This window comes from Rattus norvegicus, chromosome 12, assembly GCF_036323735.1.
Source record: "Rattus norvegicus strain BN/NHsdMcwi chromosome 12, GRCr8, whole genome shotgun sequence".
NCBI lineage: Eukaryota > Metazoa > Chordata > Mammalia > Rodentia > Muridae > Rattus > Rattus norvegicus.
Window position 1 is genome coordinate 5,335,592 of NC_086030.1, and position 18,228 is coordinate 5,353,819.

The 18,228-nt window shown below is 45.9% G+C and overlaps 1 protein-coding gene across 2 annotated transcripts in view; it reads left to right on the forward strand.

The window, feature by feature from the left end:
- Nucleotides 1-18,228, forward strand: part of Kl (Klotho) — a 41,014-nt gene that overhangs the window by 9,589 nt on the left and 13,197 nt on the right. The window contains exon 1 of one of the 2 annotated variants that reach the window (XM_039089809.2): nucleotides 8,670-11,135. The exons of the other annotated variant lie outside the window; for it this stretch is intronic. The gene's annotated coding sequence lies outside the window, so the exon portion shown is untranslated. Of the gene's footprint in view, nucleotides 1-8,669; nucleotides 11,136-18,228 lie in introns of those variants that run through there. 2 annotated transcript variants of the gene reach the window in all.

Consider the following 18,228-nt stretch of genomic DNA (forward strand, 5'->3'; position numbering starts at 1 on the left):
CGTGGCTACCGTAGAGACAACAAGGAGAGACAAGCCAGTTTTGAAGGATGGGAGGGTAGGGGGTGCTTAGGGAAACTAAACAGGGAGATCAAGAGTTACCAGGCCTTCTGTGGGGGCTGCTTTGGACTTTTGGGACCAGGTAGTATCTATTGGGTGGGAACTACTTGTAGTAGTGAGAACAGCCACAGTCTTGGGGAGGGCACAGCTGGGTTCCCATAATGCTTTGTGTGTGTGTGTGTGTGTGTGTGTGTGTGTGTGTGTGTGTGTGTGTGTGTGCTGGTAAGTCCTGTGTTGGACTGGGCTCGCCAGACACACAAGGTAGGCAGCACACAGCTGAGGTTTGTGACGCAGCCCCTGCCAAGTCTGGGTGAGTAAGCCAAAGGTGACAGTACATTCAAGACTCAATACTTGGAAGCCATGGGTAAGAAAGGACAAGCCATGGGTAAGAAACTGGAAGAATGAGGCTGGGGTCTTCAAGGCTTCTCACCACATTTGCTGTGCAGAGCAAGGTCCAAATGCACAAAGCAGAAGGCTTTATGTTCTTGCCATACAAGACAGCCTCGGTAGTTGTGGCTGTTATCCCACATCCCTAGTCAAATCACCAGGCTCTCAATTCTCTATGCAATTGCTGTTAAGCCAGATAGCGTCTGTTGTCTCCTATGGGGGTTTACTTTTTAAATTTACAATCTTATTAAATGTCACCAAGGAGGGAGCTTCCCAAGGAAGGAACTTAGAAATAACAGAAATGGAGAAACATTTCTGGATCAACATAAGGAATAGTGTTACATGCATAGTGGAATCTTCTTAACTGGCTGCTGAAATCTTGATATATGATTTGAACAGCATGCCTGGTCTACTATGAGAGGAAAAGAGCTGGCTCTGATACACATTTCTACATCGCTGCTGTAGAGATGTGTGTGAATAACACTGGACCCTTCATTGTGTATGACTGGGGTGGTGTTTCTTTTCCCAGGAACTCCCCCTGACATGCAGATCCAGAGCACAGTAGGTCTTCCCATCTGTCCCTTCAAATGCTGTATTCCCCATCTGTGCTGGGTGATTCAGATCAACTTGAAACAAACCTATATACTTGGGAAGAGGGATTCTCAACTGAAGAGTTGTCTCCATCAGATTGGCCTGTGGACTTGTCTGGGAGGCTTTTTTGGGGGCGGGGAATTGCTAATTGATGTACAAGGGCCGAGCCCATAGTGGGTGGTACCATCCCTATGCATCTGGACCTAGGCAAAAAGAAGAAAGTTGTCTGAGTGAGCGAGCTAGGGGCTGTTGTAGAAATATTTAATTGCAACCCAGGGTTTCTTCCCTGCCTTTGACCATGTAGTTCTCGGATAAGAGATACACACAAGCTTTATATTTACAATAAACCTCAATCAGCACAAGAGCTGGGCAGATCTCAGTCCTCAATGCTATTATGTCTATTTCCCAGTCAATAATCCCATTATATAATTTGCCGTGTTTCGTCTGGGCTGCTCGTAATTCCAAATAGCCAACCCACAAGGCCACCATTTCAGGATTCACCTAACCCTTTTCCCTCTCTCCACCTTCCCCCAGCACCCCTCCTTCTCCTCCAACCCCAAGCCTGGGGTCCCTAAACCTAACCCTATGTCTCTTCTGCCCAGCTATTGACTGTGGGCATCTTTAATCACCAATCAGAAATAACTTGGGGGCAAAGTCACATAGCCCAGTTTGGGTCTACATGTGAACTGGATTCTCTAACGTCTGGGGCAACCAGGTCTTGGGGGCCTGCACTTGGCATTACAATACATAGCAACAAGGGGTGGGGTGGGGTGTAAGCCAGTAAGCTATATTCCTCTCTGGTCTCTGCTTCAGTTCCTGCATTGAGGTTCCTGACTTGACTTCTTTTCATAATAGGCTGTAACTTGTAAGCCAAATAAGCCTTTTCTTTCCCCCAAAGTTGCTTTTTTTTGTGTGTTTTATCATAGCAACAAAGAAGCAAACTAGGATACTTTGTAATTGAATTTCAACAAGTTGTTGGAAAGGTTTGCTTTCCACAGCAGGAGGGGTGGGTACAGAGAGTGCTGCGTGCCCTGGGGCTGTCCCTGAAGCCCACACTGGAGCATGCTTTCCAGTGACCAAGGGCTGGCAAGTCTCTTTGGGGACCGTGGGCTCAGATGTGTGACTTGCTCTGGGTCATGGGGCAGCGTAAGTGTGTCAGGAACAAAGGCTTGTGACTTCGTACCCACAGGAACTCTTTCCCTGGAGTTTTTCTCTCTTTAAAGCCAACCTCTGTACTTATGAGGTATTGTAGTTTCTATTCTATTGCTGTGGTTTATTAATTTTATTTTTAGTTAGTTCTTTGAGAATTTCATACAATGTTCTATCATGTTCACGGTTCTGCCAACCCTTCCCAGCCACCCTTTCCATATCGAACCAACATTGTGTCCTCTTTCTAAAAATTGTTTAAACACACACATACAGAGAGAGAGAGGGAGGGAGAGACAGAGACAGAGACAGAGACAGAGACAGACAGAGACAGACAGAGACAGACAGAGACAGACAGAGAGACAGACAGAGACAGACAGAGAGACAGAGACAGACAGAGACAGAGAGACAGAGACAGAATGACAGAGACAGAAAGACAGAGACAGAGACAGAGAGAGACAGAGAGACAGAAAGACAGAAAGACAGAGACAGAGACAGAGAGAGACAGAGAGACAGAGACAGACAGAGACAGAATGACAGAGAGAGACAGAAAGACAGAGACAGAGACAGAGAGACAGAGAGACAGAAAGACAGAGACAGAGACAGAGAGAGACAGAGAGACAGAGAGCACGAGAGCCCCCATCAGGTGCAATGTGTGTTGTCCAGATACTCCAGTGTGAGCATCCACTTGAATGTGGCCAGCCCACTAGAGGCCACGCCCATAAAGTAAACCAACGATCCCTCTGCTATGAGCCATCAGCAGCCAATAGCTCCTGAGCTAGGGGTGGTGCCCACCCGTTTTCCATGCTGGGACTTTTTTCTGGCTTGGGCTTGCAGAGGTCTGGAGCTTGTTTCCCAGCCACTGTGTGTTCGTTTGTGCAACTGCTCTGTTGTGTCCCCAAGCACAGCTTCATTGTAGCCACTTACCAATCTTTTCGTGTGGCATCAGCTCCCTCTTTCTACAGAGTGGCTCTAAACCTAATCACCCTTTAGCTGAGTCCTGAAAAGTGTGCGTGGCAGGGTCGGGGGCAGAGGGAGGCGATGGTTTCAAGTATTCGTGTCTGGCAAAAACACAATGAAGAGGTCAAAAGGAAACATGACAACAGAACAAGGCTGGTGCTCACAGGTCCCAGAAAGGTAAGAGGAGGAAGCTGATAGCAGTCTGCAAGGGATGGGGATATCAGCCAGTGAGCAGAAAGGAAGAGGAGAGGGAGAGGGGAGCCCAGACACAGGAGTCCCAAGGCCCATGGGCCTCAGCCCCATGGCTTCCCTGTGGGAGTCACCAATTGTCTAGTTAAGGAAGCACGTGCGGACAGGGAGCTGTTTGCGAATGGATGAATCATCTTGAGGAGTTTGGGGATTTGGATGGAGGGATATTAGCCATATAAGGTAGAGAACTTTAATCTAGCCTACAGGTGACAGGGCATGACTGAGTTTCAAATAACACACCAGATTAAAAATGATGGCCATGGCTGTGGTCATGACTGGTGACAGGCTTTAAGATACTGAGCAGTTGAAGCACTTCCAGTTCATTCCAGCTCCAGTGGGGAGCCCAGCTCACTGCAGCCGCATGGCCGAGTTCTACTGTAGAACAGAAGAGCGTACAGGAGAATGGCTGGCCGTGCTCAGCTCACGGCAGCAAGAGGAAAAGACTCTTTATTATTCTAAGCCTCTCAATGGGAGGTATCTATACTTTACATTGGATAAGGGAAACACCGCCATCCCATACCGATGTGTGTGTCCTCACATGCACACCAATCCGTACTGTGCATTGTCATAGGAAGGTCGCTGCAGAACACCTGATGTGGTGTGGCGAAATCTGTCCTCCCAGAGACCCAGCAACCTTTTAAAAAATTGTATTGTATTTTCATTCACTTTACATCCACATCACGTCCTCCCCTCCTCCCTTCCTAGTTCCACCATTACAAATACTCCCCATTGCCCCTTCCCATTTTCCTCAGATAAGGGGCACACCCTTGGGTACCACCCTCCCCTGGAGCATCTGGTCCCAGCAGGTCTACGCACTTCCTCTCCCACTGAGACCCAACCAGGCAGTCCAGTTAGTGGAGAAGGAGATCTAAGGGTGGGAGACAGAGATGGAGCGGTCCCTTGTCTATTTGTTGGGGGACCCACATGAAGACCAAGCTGCATATTTGATACAAATGGGGGGTTCTGCGTCCACCTCCTTCATGCTCCCTGGTTAGTGGCCCAGGCTCAGTAAGCCCCTCTGATCCCAGATCAGTTGACTTTGTCGATCCTTTTGTGGTGTCCTTGACCATTCCAACTTGATCACCTTTATCCCACACTCTTCCACAAGACTCACAGGACGCTGCCTGATATTTGACTGTGGGACTCTGCATCTGCTCAATCTACTGCTCCGCCTTCTTCTTGTTCAGTGATTTATAGACCAGAAAATTGACCTAGACTTGGGGGATCAGCAAAAGATGATGACTTTCTGCCATATTGCTCTCTGTGGAGCCTCTTTCTAAATCCCCGGAGTATTGGTGACTTTCTATTGCTGTGATAAGACTGTTACCAAAAACAATTTATGGAAGAAACTTACAGCGCCAGAGGGAGAGCCACAGTAGTGGGGGAGGCATGGCAGCAGGTAGCTTGAGCAGGAAGCTGAGAGATCACATCTTCAGCTACAAACAAAGCCAAGAGAGCAAACCGGAAGTGGACTTAGACTCCTACTCTCAGGTCACCCCTAGTGATGTACTTCCTCCACCAAGGCTCCACCTCCTCAGGGTCCCACGATCTCTCCCGAAAGTGCCTCCAACTGGGGACCAAGTGTTCAACCACGAATCTGTGGAGGACACCTCTCTCACTCAAAGCCAACAGCACATATGACTTCTGGATATTTAGCAATGGTTCCTCGGTTCTCTGTATTCCAGGGTCTTGTCCTGTCCAAACCTACTTCTATGTCCCTTCTACATTGTCCTGGCTTAGAGGGGGCCAGGGCTGTGAAGTTTATTTCTGGGGCAAGTTCCCTGTAGTCCCTGAATTCTTTGCTCTCCTGTCTTGTGTTCCAGTTCCTTGGCCAAAGACTAAGTTGAATCCCAGTGACATTCATCCGGTGCTGACCAAGCCTGCCAATGCTCTAAGCAACTTTGCTGCAGGGTGATTTTTCTTGAGCCTCGTAGTTGTCTCCAGATGTTTTAGACGGGAACTGACACTTAGAAGAGTGTGGTAACTGTTGCTGTTTTAGGAGAGAAGCCTCCTCAGATAAAGAAGTCCTGGCTCTTGCTAGGAAACGGTGGACCAGTGCGGTGGGTGCCAAGCACGCCAAGGGGTCTGCAGAGACATACACTGACGGAGTGGATTAGAGTCCCAGGTTGTCTCAATCAGGACTCTTACCTTGATACGTCAGACCTGTCTTGGCTGAACATTGAAACATCCCTGGATGTTTGGATCTCTGGAACTTTCTGAGGTCCTATGTGCGTTGCTACAATGTATCAACTCTTTCCGGGCTAAACAGGATGCCAGTGGGTACTTGTGGCTTTCACACTGAACTTAGCTGCCCATTAAGGGCTGTTAGTTTCTTCTTGCTGACAGACCACAATACAATACAGAAGGAAGAAGTGAGCTCAGCTGTCTTTCCTTGCGGGCATTAGAATGCCAGAGAATCTACATTTACAATGTATGTCCCTTGGTAGGTCATTTGCCCAGGTTACCCCAGGTAAAAAATTCACCAGCTGGGTCTGAGCTAAGGGACTATCTCCCTCTACATATTGCTATGCTGGCATTCTTTCCTCCAAGGCAGCAAGTTGGCTCTGCAAACACACTGTGTTAGTCCTGCTTCTTCTGATAAGCAGATGTCAAGGCAGGGTTAAATAAGTGTGCAGAGAATTCACCTGGGAACCAGTGATGAATGAATGGGAGCAGCTCATTAGATTGTCATGCACATGTGATGTCTGTAAAGGGCAGGAAGGGGACTCACTGGGAAGGTTCTCAGATGTGCCTGTGGATCTAAGAAAGATCTGCTACGTCAGTGGAAACTTCTGAGCCAACAGTGCTCCTGGCAGGAGTCTGTGTCTTTACTGCAATGTCTGTGTTACAATCTCTGGCATTTTCTCTCTGCCATACCAGAGCAGCCAATGAGAGATGTGTGGTCACAGCTCAGCTATGGTGGTGCCCCAAAGAGGTAACAGCTGATGTCACCATTCAACTGTGCACCTTATCAAGTGACATATTTTCATGGCCACCATGAAGAACACTGAGAAGTGCCACCACAATAAAAATTATTTCCAACCCAGAACTTAATACTTAATACTCGTGAGGATAACATGGAAATTCCCAGATAGCCTACTTTTTTTTTTAAATTTTCCATGAGCCCTTTCTCAGGAAGCTTCTAGAGAATACCTCCCATGTAAAGTCATGAAGACAAAAGGAAGAAAACACAGTGTGCACAGACCATGTGTAAGCTGAGAAGGTGAGGACGACGCGCAGGCTTGTGAGATGGCCATGCTGTAGGCACAGAGAAGCCAGAGCAGAGAGGGGGATATTCCAGAAGTATGTCTCCATGTGATATGAGCCAGTGGGAGTCTGTGCTAGACAGATGCTGGGGATGGCAAGATCAGTGAACCATGGGCACAAGGAAAAGCAAGCAAAAGGAAAGCTATGTGACTAGGAACTTCAAAAGCTTCAAAACTAAGGAAAACGGACTTCATTACCACACCAGTCATCTGTGACTGATATTTACAATGGTGGAACATTCCTTTACCAGATGCTAGTGAAACCAAGATGCTTGCAAGGCTAATTTGCCAGTGCGAGACAGCTAAACTATTAGCTTCCATAACAGGAAGCCAGGGATACTCTCTACAAAAGGAGAGTGAGAGTGGTGTAAGTAAAAAAAAAAAAAAAAAAAGTCATGGCCGCGTAGTGATTTTTATTTCCTCTAGGGAGGAGGGCTGAGGTGGAGTATGTGGGACAGAGGGTATAATTCTCATCTAGTTTCTCAGAATTATATTTGACTCTTTAAAAAAAAGATTAATTTTTATTTTATACCTATGTGTACCTATATGTCTGTAGTCTGTATACGTACCATGTGCATGCAGTGCCCACAGAGGCCAGTAGAGAGCATTTGATCCCCTGGAACTGGAGTTACAGGCAGTTGTGAGCTGCCCTGTGGGTGCTGGGAGTTGAACCTGGGTCCTCTGCAAGATCAGCCAGTGCTCTTAACTGCTGCGCCATCTCTTGAGCCCCAATGTTTGACTTTTTAAAGCATGAGCATATATTACTGTCATAAAAATAAAAAGGAAACAGGTACTTTATCACCGCTCTAAAAATTAAGTTGGCCAGTCATAACATGTATAGCATGTTATGTATAGAGCTCATTTTGAGTCCAGTCTTGGAACATTTCCGTGTTTTCAGAATCGTGCCTTGTGAGTTTTCATGTCTGACTACAAACAGTAAGAGAGAAATACCACTGTGCCTGCATCCTGTGGGACCGTGTGAGTGAGCCTCCTTAGTGAGGAGAACCCTCTCATTAGTTAGGGTTTCAAGTATCTATCAGTCTTTGTCATTAGGAATCAACCATTGAATTTTGGTTTAACTGTTGAAAGCTTTCAAGATGCCACTCTTTTTTTTTTTCATCTTTATTAAATTGGATATTTCTTATTTACATTTCAAATGTTATTCCCTTCCCGGTTTCCAGGCCAACATCCCCCTAACATCTCCCCCTTCCCTTCTCTATGGGTGTTCCCCTCCCCACCCTCTCCCCATTACCACCCTCCCCCCAAGAATTCTGTTCACTGGGGGTCCAGCACGACCCAGGGCTTCCCCTTCCACTGGTGCCCTTACTAGGCTATTCATTGCTACCTATGAGGTCAGAGTCCAGGGCCACTCTTTAAATAGAAACTGTACTATGCGTGTGTGTGTGTGTGTGTGTGTGTGTATCACTTTTCTTCTTTTTATTCATGCAGAGGTTTATGAGCTATAAAGTTGCAACACACAAACATATAACTATTGTGTTTCTGGAGGGGCAACATGATACCATCAAATTATTTGAGGTTAATTTGCCAGATGTATTCTATTCATTTGTGTTGGCCTCCAGTTGTTTCTTCCTTTGGTAACAATGCGTTCTTTCTAACTATTACATGACGTCTTTTTCACAGGCCTCTAACTATGAGATCTTTAAAATTAAGAAGACTGGGGCTGGAGAGATGACTCAGGGGTCCAAGAGCACTGGCTGCTCTTGCAGAGGATGGGGATTTGGTTCTTACACCCACATGGCAGCTCACAGGCTGCTGTAACTCCAGTTCCTGGGGATCTTATGTCCCCTTCTGGCCTACTCAGACACTGCATGTACATGATGTACACACACACACACACACACACACACACACACACACACACACACACACACACCATACAAACATACAGGCAAACACTCGTATACACAACACTAAAAGAAACCTAGAAAAGAAGATTGTCTTCCTTTAAGTGCCTAGTGATCCTTCAGGGAGTCTGATGGTCGCTGCATTGGTCCAGTGCCAGTTCTGTGAGGCCACTCTTGGAAATGACAGATTTGGAATGGATGCTGATGCCTGATGGACTTGCTCTCTTTGGTTTTTAACTCGGGACCACTGCAGTCCCCTGCTCTGAGGACCACGTATGAGGTTCGGAACCAGTTTGGCCTCCTGTCCCCCACTCAGCTTTTTGGCCACTTTATGGGCCCTGCTGTTGTGCTGAGGGCGGGTCTTACTTTGTTCTCTCTTCCTAAAGCAGTCTTTCTGCCTCACCCTTTAGCCACAGAACCAGAGACTTCAGTACAGAGGGGCATTTAGTTTCAGAAAGCCAAACACCTTAAAAAAAAAATAGGATTCCATTAAGTTGATAGTGGAAAGTGGATTTATTTACATTTTGACCCCAACAGAGATAGGAGGACAGGAGGATAGAAAAGATTAAAAAAAAAAAAAAACCTAAAAATCTGATTATGCATATGCTAACTCAGCTGTCAGAGCCATGAGTTCTCTCCCCAAAAGGCACGCTCCCCTCTAACTCTAACTGGCACCATGGGCTTTACTCTCCTTCTCCCACGGTTGGATTCTGAGGAGGGGGACTTATTTCTGTGAGGTCCGTTGTTTCAATAGTCCGGTCGCTCAAGAAAGGAGCAAGCGTGTTTCTGTTTAGAATACCTCTTCTCCTGTCAGAATACAGCGTCACAAACCTAATTCTGTGCTCACGTGCGGCTTTCTCCATCAGATACGTCCAGACCTCCCCATTTAAAACGGTTTCTCCCAGCAGTTCAGCCTCACAGGAAGTGGAGGAGATCACTTCCTGGGGTTTCTGGGACATCACGTGACTTACAGGCGCTGCCGATGACATGCTTCAGGAAGAGTCTCACTGGACTTTGCTATCTCAGCTTCTGGAGAGATGACTCAACTGGAGCCACTTTTAAAACAGAAAACAAATCCCTCTGGGATGAGAATGGTTCCCGAGAATACAACCCAAGGTTTCTTGTCAAGCCCTCCGAGGAGACGCCAATTCTTTGTATGTAATGACTGTTCAACACTGTGAAGCCGGGAAGCTCATGACCTATTATTAAATTCATGGAATGAATGTTTGTAAATGAATCTGGGCAAAGCCCAGGGACACCAAGAACTCTTTCTTTTAATGATACAAATAGCCTTCGGGGGTTATTTCTAATCACAAAGGCTGGTCGCGAGGAACGTTTCTTAGGTTTGAATGTGCAGCAGAGGTGTTGGCTGCCACGGGGGCTGAGGCCTCAGAGCAGGCATGCCTGGTCAGTCTGATTCTCTGATTCTCCAGAGGTGCTTTTTGCCATAGGCGGGGAGTTGAAAATCTCTGACGAAGGCAGACATTACCTTATGGAAAATGAGAGTGATCGAAGTGCTACTGGTAGGGGTACACGTGGAGCGCCCCCTACAGAGATATAAATAAAAAGGTTAAACCACACCATAGCAGTGAAAGGACAATAAGACTGGTGGTGACACCGGGAAACCACCCATTTCTTTGGCACACCAGGTCTTTATGTTCGTGTAGGTTGATGTCTATACGAAGGTGAGGGCTGGCACCATGTTAGGTCAAGGCCATGATTGGACAGTAAAAACATAAGGTGGGGACAAAGCTTTTGTAAGGAGAGAAGGAGAAGGAAGGAGAATCAAGATGGAGACAGAGAAGGATGACCCTGATCCAGGTGGTCTTGAATTGCTGAGGTAGCTGGGATGGATTTCTGTAGGCAAATTTATCTTATCTAGGTGGGTGGTTTATATCCTTATCAATTGGTTTTGGGTTTATTGTGGGGATGTATTGTGGATTGAGAATTTAACATATAAATCTGATTGTTGGGTTGCAGTTTGTTGAGTCTTGATTGGGAATTTATACCATAACTATTAGGGAGAGGATGTTGAGAATGTAAACAGAGCAGCGGCAGAGAGTTACGAGAGGGTAGCCACCGCTGGGACCACAGGGTGGATGCTGGGAATGTGAGCAGAGTCCGCAGTAAGAGAACCGCGAGATAGGCTACCCGCCTTGGGAACTAGATGGGGAGAGATTGCTGCTGGGCTCAGAGAGTAGCTATAGAGGTGGGCTGGAGCTGTGAGTGAGGGCAGGGTGCCACACTGGAACGACTCACAAAGCACCCAGGTCAGAGAGTACTTGGGGGCAGCGTGGAGCCACTGAGATAAATTAGCGCTCGTTCCAATGGCTCCACCAGAACCGGAATTAGGAAGAGCACTACCCCCAGGGTAACCCCCAGGGTATGTGTGGGAACGGGTCGCCGTGCACCAGATGTAGTGTTCGTTGGTGCCTGCCCCTCCTCTTGCTTAGAGAACGGAGAAGGTCCCAGAGGTAGGGCAACTGCCATTGTATAAACTGAGTGCTCACGCTCTGCTCTTCTCATCCCTTCTCTTTCCGGAGTCAGAGTCACCAAGGCCACCCTGGGAGCAACTCCGCAGCCTGTCTCCTAAATAACTTCCCACCACAAATAGGTAAATGGGCAGAGGGCAGACATTACTTTTCCCTAACCACGAATCCATGCAGCACTCTGTTTTTCTGTAGGCTTACCCTGCCTGTTGATGTAGAAACACATCCATTTGCCGTCTTCACCCCTTTGAGTTGAAGTGTTCGCTCCTGTGAGTGGAAAGGAGTTACTTAAAAAGCAAGTGAGCCTCTGGTCTGATCACCAGAAGGCTCAGCGGATCCCAGCTGGAGAAGCTGGTGAGAAAGGAGAGCATTTAAAAAGGAGAGAATTTAGAAAGTTATGGGAGAAAAACGTTTGTCTCAGCGTTGCTGAAAAAACGAAGGGGAACTGCTCGATGAGGGTGTTTCTGATGGTACTGATGATAGATGTTGACGTCAAAGATCTTGTGATGACCTTCAGATGACCTTTATCTCAGCACTTACAGTCCCGTCTCAGTCCTGCATCCGGCCGTGTGCCTCCCTCTCTGGTCCTTTATGGTCTTCTGGTATGGTTCCCTCCAGTTCATGGTTGACTGGCATTAGAAACATTGAGGTACAGCCTGAGATGCTGGCACTCCTCCACGACTCCAGTAATGACAGTGGGCTCGCCATTCTGGCCACAAGCTGGGATATTTTATTAACAATTTAACATTAGTGATTTGGAAATGATTTAAGTTATTTATTTATTTTTTTAATGTACGCGGATCTTGCCTGCGTGTTTGTCTGTGCATCATATGCATGCAGTGCCTGAGGAGGCCAGAGAGACTGTCAGATCCCCTGGAATGGGAGTTACAGATGATCAGGAGCTGCATGTGGGTGCTGGGAACAGAAACCAAGTCTTCTCTAAGAGCAGCCAGTGCTCTTCATCACCCGGCCGTCTCTTTAGGCCCTAGAAGGATTTTTGCAGCAATGTGACTTAGTATTAAGTAGAATGATTTAACAAATGTCAAGTTCTGCACACTGTGAGCTATGAAGTTAATTTTCCCTTTTTGAAGAAATTTTTAAATTATTATTATTTATTATTATTATTATTATTATTATTATTATTATTATTATTATTATTATTTTGAGATAGCTTTACTCTCTAGTTCTGCTTGTCCTGGAACTCCCTGGAGACCAGGTTGGCCTCGAATTCACAGAGATCTGCCTTCCTCTGCCTCCCAAGTGCTGGGATTAAAGGCATGCGCCGCTATACCTGGCTTCCTTTGAAGAATTTTAAAGCAAGTGAAAAAGACCTTTTATGTAGCCCACTTGGCAAAGCCAAGACACGATGGTTCAAAGCGACAAAGATCCAAAGGCACAGCTTGATTTAAAAACCCATCCTGGCTTTCATCACGGTGAGTTGATAGAACATGCCTTTAACTGAATCAGACCTACTGGTAAATATGTAAATATATGCAAATCAGGTGAGCCAGGGCTGGGATCAGCTGGAGGAGAAGATGGGCTTTTTGAGAAAGAATTAGAACTGAGCAGGAGTTTCGAGGACCCGATGCTTCAGGATGTTACCTGCCTGTGGTCAGTAGCATAAAAACACTGTCTTCTACAAATGAATACACTTGCATAGCACATGTACCATAGTTTCGCACCCAGACACACCCACAGACATTTCGTGATTCCTGTGAAAATACCAGGATAAGTGCAGCACAGGAGGATGAGACACGTGGAGCAGAGCCTCGTTTGTCTCAGACAATCGCATCCTGCATCAGGTGGGTGAAGCCACATGAGATGCTTGCTGGGTCCTACCCTGCCTCCCGAGTGGTACTCGCTGGAAAGTGTAGGAGCGACGTTCTTCCCATCCTCTGTGTCAAGCTGCCTCTCAAAGGTCCTTCCAACAGCTGCCACCTTAGTGAGGACTGTGCAGTGTCTACATTTTGGAGAGAAGAAGTCATTTCGGCTTCTAGCTGTTCACATTTTAATCTATTCTGCTGCAGATGGTTTGAGCATTAAGACTCTAGTCATCCTGTCAGAACCTCAGCTCATCTCTTGGTACTCCAGTCAAACCCCCATCACTTCATACTAAAAACCTTTTATGCCAGGTCTGTGGGTGCACACCTTTGATCCCAGTGCTTGGGAGGCAGAAGCAGGAGTTCCAGGACAGCCTGGGCTACCCTGGGAGAACCTGTGTCCAAAAACCCAAACAAAACTGACATTTTAAGTGTATAAGCAAACAAATACCTACTCGTATTCAGCTCCCATGGTCTCTTTTATAAACTTATCTTTCCAAAGTAGTAAACTATTCATCTTTTATGCTAGGTATGTGGGTAGCATTATTTTCAGAGCATTCCAGGCACATTTTCAGATCTGTGCCTTCAATCTATAATATCTAATCATGATATCAATGCAGAAGATATTGAAAAGATTTTGGTTTTGCTCCTAACCTGTCTTCCTAGAAGGTGGCATGGCCTTCAGAAGAGATCCCAGTTGGTTGACCTAAGATCTTTTTTTTTTTTTTCCTTTTCTTCTTATTTATATTTTGGGGCAGGGGGGAGAGGTCCAAGTTATTTGGTAAAATACCAAACCTGGTCAAAAGAACAATTCAATCAATGATATCACTTTGTAGACAATAAACCGGAACCACTGGCCCTCATTCTTCCTAAGGCTAAGATTTTTCAATACAGTTCGTCATGTTGTTGAGACACCCCGCCCAGCCGTAAAGTTATCTTGGTTGCTACTTCGTAACAGTCATTTTGCTACTGTTGTGACGTAAATATTATAATGTCAATATCTGATATTCATGACATCTGAGGTATGACTCTCCCTTTGGAGCCGTGACCAACAGAACTGCCGCACTACACATCCAGTGTTAATGATGTAGGAATTCTGTGGACAGATTAAGCGTTTTAAACTATGCTACTCTCCAGACATTGTAAGGTTAAAATGTATGAAGTTGTTTTTCACACTTGTGAGAGTTAGGGGTGACCGTAAGGTGTAGGAAGGGGAGATTAGTGATTCGATAATTGCTGAATGGTAAGGATTTAATTAAGTTGACTGATCCAAGGCTTCCGGCGCCACCATCAGAGAAGATGAGCACCGTCGCAGAGACACAGAGTGGTGGATAATTCGCAGAGGAAATTCTATAACCCTGGAAGTCCGGGCTGTTTTAAAATATTTTTTTCTCATACAGTGAACAATATGTACTCATTACAGAACAGACAGAACAATCAGACAAATAGAGAATTAACAATGTCTCCAGTCTCTCTAGGGGAGACGATAGGTATTAGTCATGCCCTTGGTACAAATCTTTAAAATGCTGTCCTGGTTGTTGGCTGTTTTTATTTTGTTCGTTGTTTTGTTGTTTTGTTTGTCTGGTTTTTGCCACCTGGGCATGTGAGCATCATCTGAGAAGAGGGAGAGTCAGATAACATATTCCCCATAAGCGTGGCCTGAAGGTAATTTTGTGCAGTACCGTCTTGGCTAAGGTTTTATGTGGGCGAGTCCAGCCCATGGTCCAGCAGTGTCCCCGTGGGTTGTATCAAGGAGGTAGACAGAAAAAGCCAGGGGGAGCAAGCCAGTAAGCACATTGCTCCACGGTCTCTGCTTCAGTTCCTGCTTGAGTTTATCGCCCAGACTTCCCTTGATGATGGAAGGTGTGTGACCTGAGGTATCAGCTGAAACGAACCCTCTTCTCCAAAAGTTACTTTTGTCGTGGTCTTTATCACAGCATGCCCTGTGTATAATGGTTTTCTGTATGTGTATGGTCCCATGAGCTAACTAACAGTCTACACGATTATCTGTAGTTAAGCAGATGTCTTAGCTTCCCTCAGTGAACGACTGTGAAAGGGATATGTAAGCCAAATAAATTCTTTCCTCCCCGGGGTTGCTTTCAGTCCTGGTGTCTTTATCATAGCAATGAAAAGAAAAGACCAAACCAAGTCCTAAGAAGAGGACTGGGTGATATAGTCAGTAAGGGACTTGCTTGAGTTTGGTCTATAGAACCCAAAAGGTCACATTATGATGCTTTTGTAATCTCAGCACTAAAGAGACAGACACAGGCTGGTCCCTGGGGCTCGCTGGCCTAGCCACCTTAGCATAATTGGTGGGTTCCAGGCCAATGACAGACACTGTCTCAAAAAACAATGCAGAAAGCTCCTTAGGAATGATACCAGAGGTAGACAGACAGACAGACACATACACACAGACACACACATACATACACACAGACACACAGATACACAGTCACACACACAGATACACACACAGACACACAGAAACACAGACATACATATACAGACACAAGTATACACAGAGACACATACAGACACACAGTTACACATACACAGACATACATATACACATACATAGACACACAGACACACACAGAGACACACACACATACACATATACATACAGAGACACACAGACACACAGATACAGACATACACAGATACACAAACATACACATAGACACAGACACACATATACACACACACAGACACACACAGACACAGACACACACACACACACACACACGCACACACACACACACACACACACACACACACACACACGTTCTGTTGAAGGCATCCTGGGTACCATGAGTCTATTTTGTCTGTCTACCTGAGCGTCAGGTTAGACTCTGTTTGCCTCTTCAGGAACTCTGTGGAGAAGGCTGGTTGTTTTGTGGATGGAAAATGCAGAAGGGTTATTTTGGGGAAATCATTAGATGAGTGCTTTGTGAGAGAACTTATTGAAATTCTGTTAAGGAGCCTTGGTTTATAATCTAGAGAATTGTGCTGATACAAACAAGAGGATAATTTGGTCTGTAAACATGGCCTTAGGCCAGTCAGCTGGCTTGTGTAACAGCTCAGCACAGAGGTGACCTTGAGAAAGTCCTCAAGCCTGCATTGTTCTTAAAGTCGAGGGGAAGGAAGCCAAAAAAGAAAGAAAACAAAAGACAGAAAAGCCCCATTTCTCTTTAAATGTTCCAATCCTTGTCTTTTTAAGAAGTCCACCTCTGAGACCTTACATCGTGACTCTTGGGTATGGAGTGACACACACAGGTACCTGAATTATTTTCTATTTATGGGCTGCACTTCAATTCTTTCACTGTTGGTCTCGGTTAATTTAATTAAGATTTTAATTTAACTTTCACAGGATTAAATTAATCTTCTAAGAATTACTCCATTTTAATTTTTTTTTTTTTTGTAATCTAAGGAATAGTCACAATAAAGTGACCTCCTGAGTGTAGCCCCTGAGATGTGTATGTGTGAGTGCTAACATTCCCAGGACTGGTTTAGTTTGCTCAAGCACCCAGTTTCCTAACGCTTGAGACAGTGGCTCGATGACTTGAAGAGAATTCGACCTCCTTGATTGGGGGACGTTTGTGCTGTCTGTGATTCCTTTCCCCTCTTACACTCCACGTGAAGCATCAGGTACACGACAGGCCATACCAGTCCGCATCAGTGCCTGGCCTCTTGCCAGCATCTCCTCGTCCAACCTCACACTTCACCCAGACCAATGGTCCAAGCCGCCATCTTCTTTCTCCTGGCAACATCATTCCTGCAGTAGCTGCCTAACTGCTCTCTGGGATCCCTGTTGATTCCCACCCCATACCTCACATCCAGTTATCTTTCAAACAAATGCGTAAGCCAAATGACATTATGAATATGGTTGAAGAGTAAACATGTGGTGCTTACTAGCTGACAGTCAAGTGGCTGAGCGAGAGGTCGTTCAGATCCTGCAGTTTGTGACATTTTTGTATGTGTTGTTGTAAAAATATAAAAATAAAAAAGGTATAGTTTGTCTTTTACCCCACAAGGCCCCACACCGAGGTGCCCCAAGATATCTGCTAGATATCTTGGCGGAAACATCCTAATTCCTCGGCGGCCCAGTGTCTCCAACCGCCGCACACTTTCCTACACTCAAACTGTCACGTAAAAGACCACACAGCACAATAATATTAGATCCAATTGATAAGATATAATTGCCCACTTAAACATACAAAGCCTGGTACCGTCCATCCCTTAGGAACATTGATAACAACCTGTAAATACACAGAGCAGAATCTTTTTTTTTTTTTTTTGGTTCTTTTTTTCGGAGCTGGGGACCGAACCCAGGGCCTTGCGCTTCCTAGGCAAGCGCTCTACCACTGAGCTAAATCCCCAGCCCCCACAGAGCAGAATCTTAACATCACCTGCCATATTGTCCTATCACAGCTTCTCAGCCCCTCTCTCCTGTCTCTTCCTTTCCGTTCCAGTCTCCTCCTCTTCCTCCAAACTTCTCTCCCACCCATCCTTCCTTCTCATCCAATGACAGGCCTCCTTCTATCTTGTGCCTGCCTCACCTGTGACATCAGCCTACATATATGTATAATGAGATGTCTTGGGATGGGTCCCAAGTCAACACAGAATTCATGTACGTACTGTGTGCAGGATATTTCTTCAGGCAGACACCAGTATCGGCTGGTTTTTACAGGGTATCTTCATTTCATTAGGAACCCTGACATTAAGACCAAGGGCCTTTCCCACTTGTGGTGGTTGTATTGGGTCTCAATAAATGTTGAATTTTAGAGCATTTTGGAGTTAGGGTTTGGGGCAGGGGTGGGGGTGGAGCAAGGCATATTCAACCAGTATCAACTCGTTTAACTCTCCTAAGGATGGGAATATAAAATATTGTTGCTATCCCTGTTTTAAGTAGAACAGAGAACAGAGAAACAGAGTTGATACCCAAGTTCTTTCTGTGGTGGCAGGGTTGGAAGGGTGCAGAGTTAGAACAGCTCATACAATCGGTAAACTCTGTCTGCATGGCCTGCTGTCATCCTCCGAGCCCTGCTGTACTTAACGACTCTCCCTTGTTCTTTATGACCTCTGCCAACAACTTCCTATCTAACTGCAGCCCCCACCCAACCCTACCATCTGCTAACCCCTCTCTCTTTATCCATCTCTTCCTCCCCGGGATAAAAGCTCCAGGAGAAGAAGGCACTATCTTTCCCATCTCTCAGCAAAATAGCAGAATGTAATATTTGTTGCTCAAATGAGTGAGTGTTGACTACTGTACGAAGTGGAAATTTCTGGTCATGTCATGTGACACAGACTCATGTGATGTTTTGCTGAAGCAGACCCGTGAGAGGATTCACGATGCTTGGAGAAGAGTGTAATAGGTAGGACCCCGCAGACAGTGATG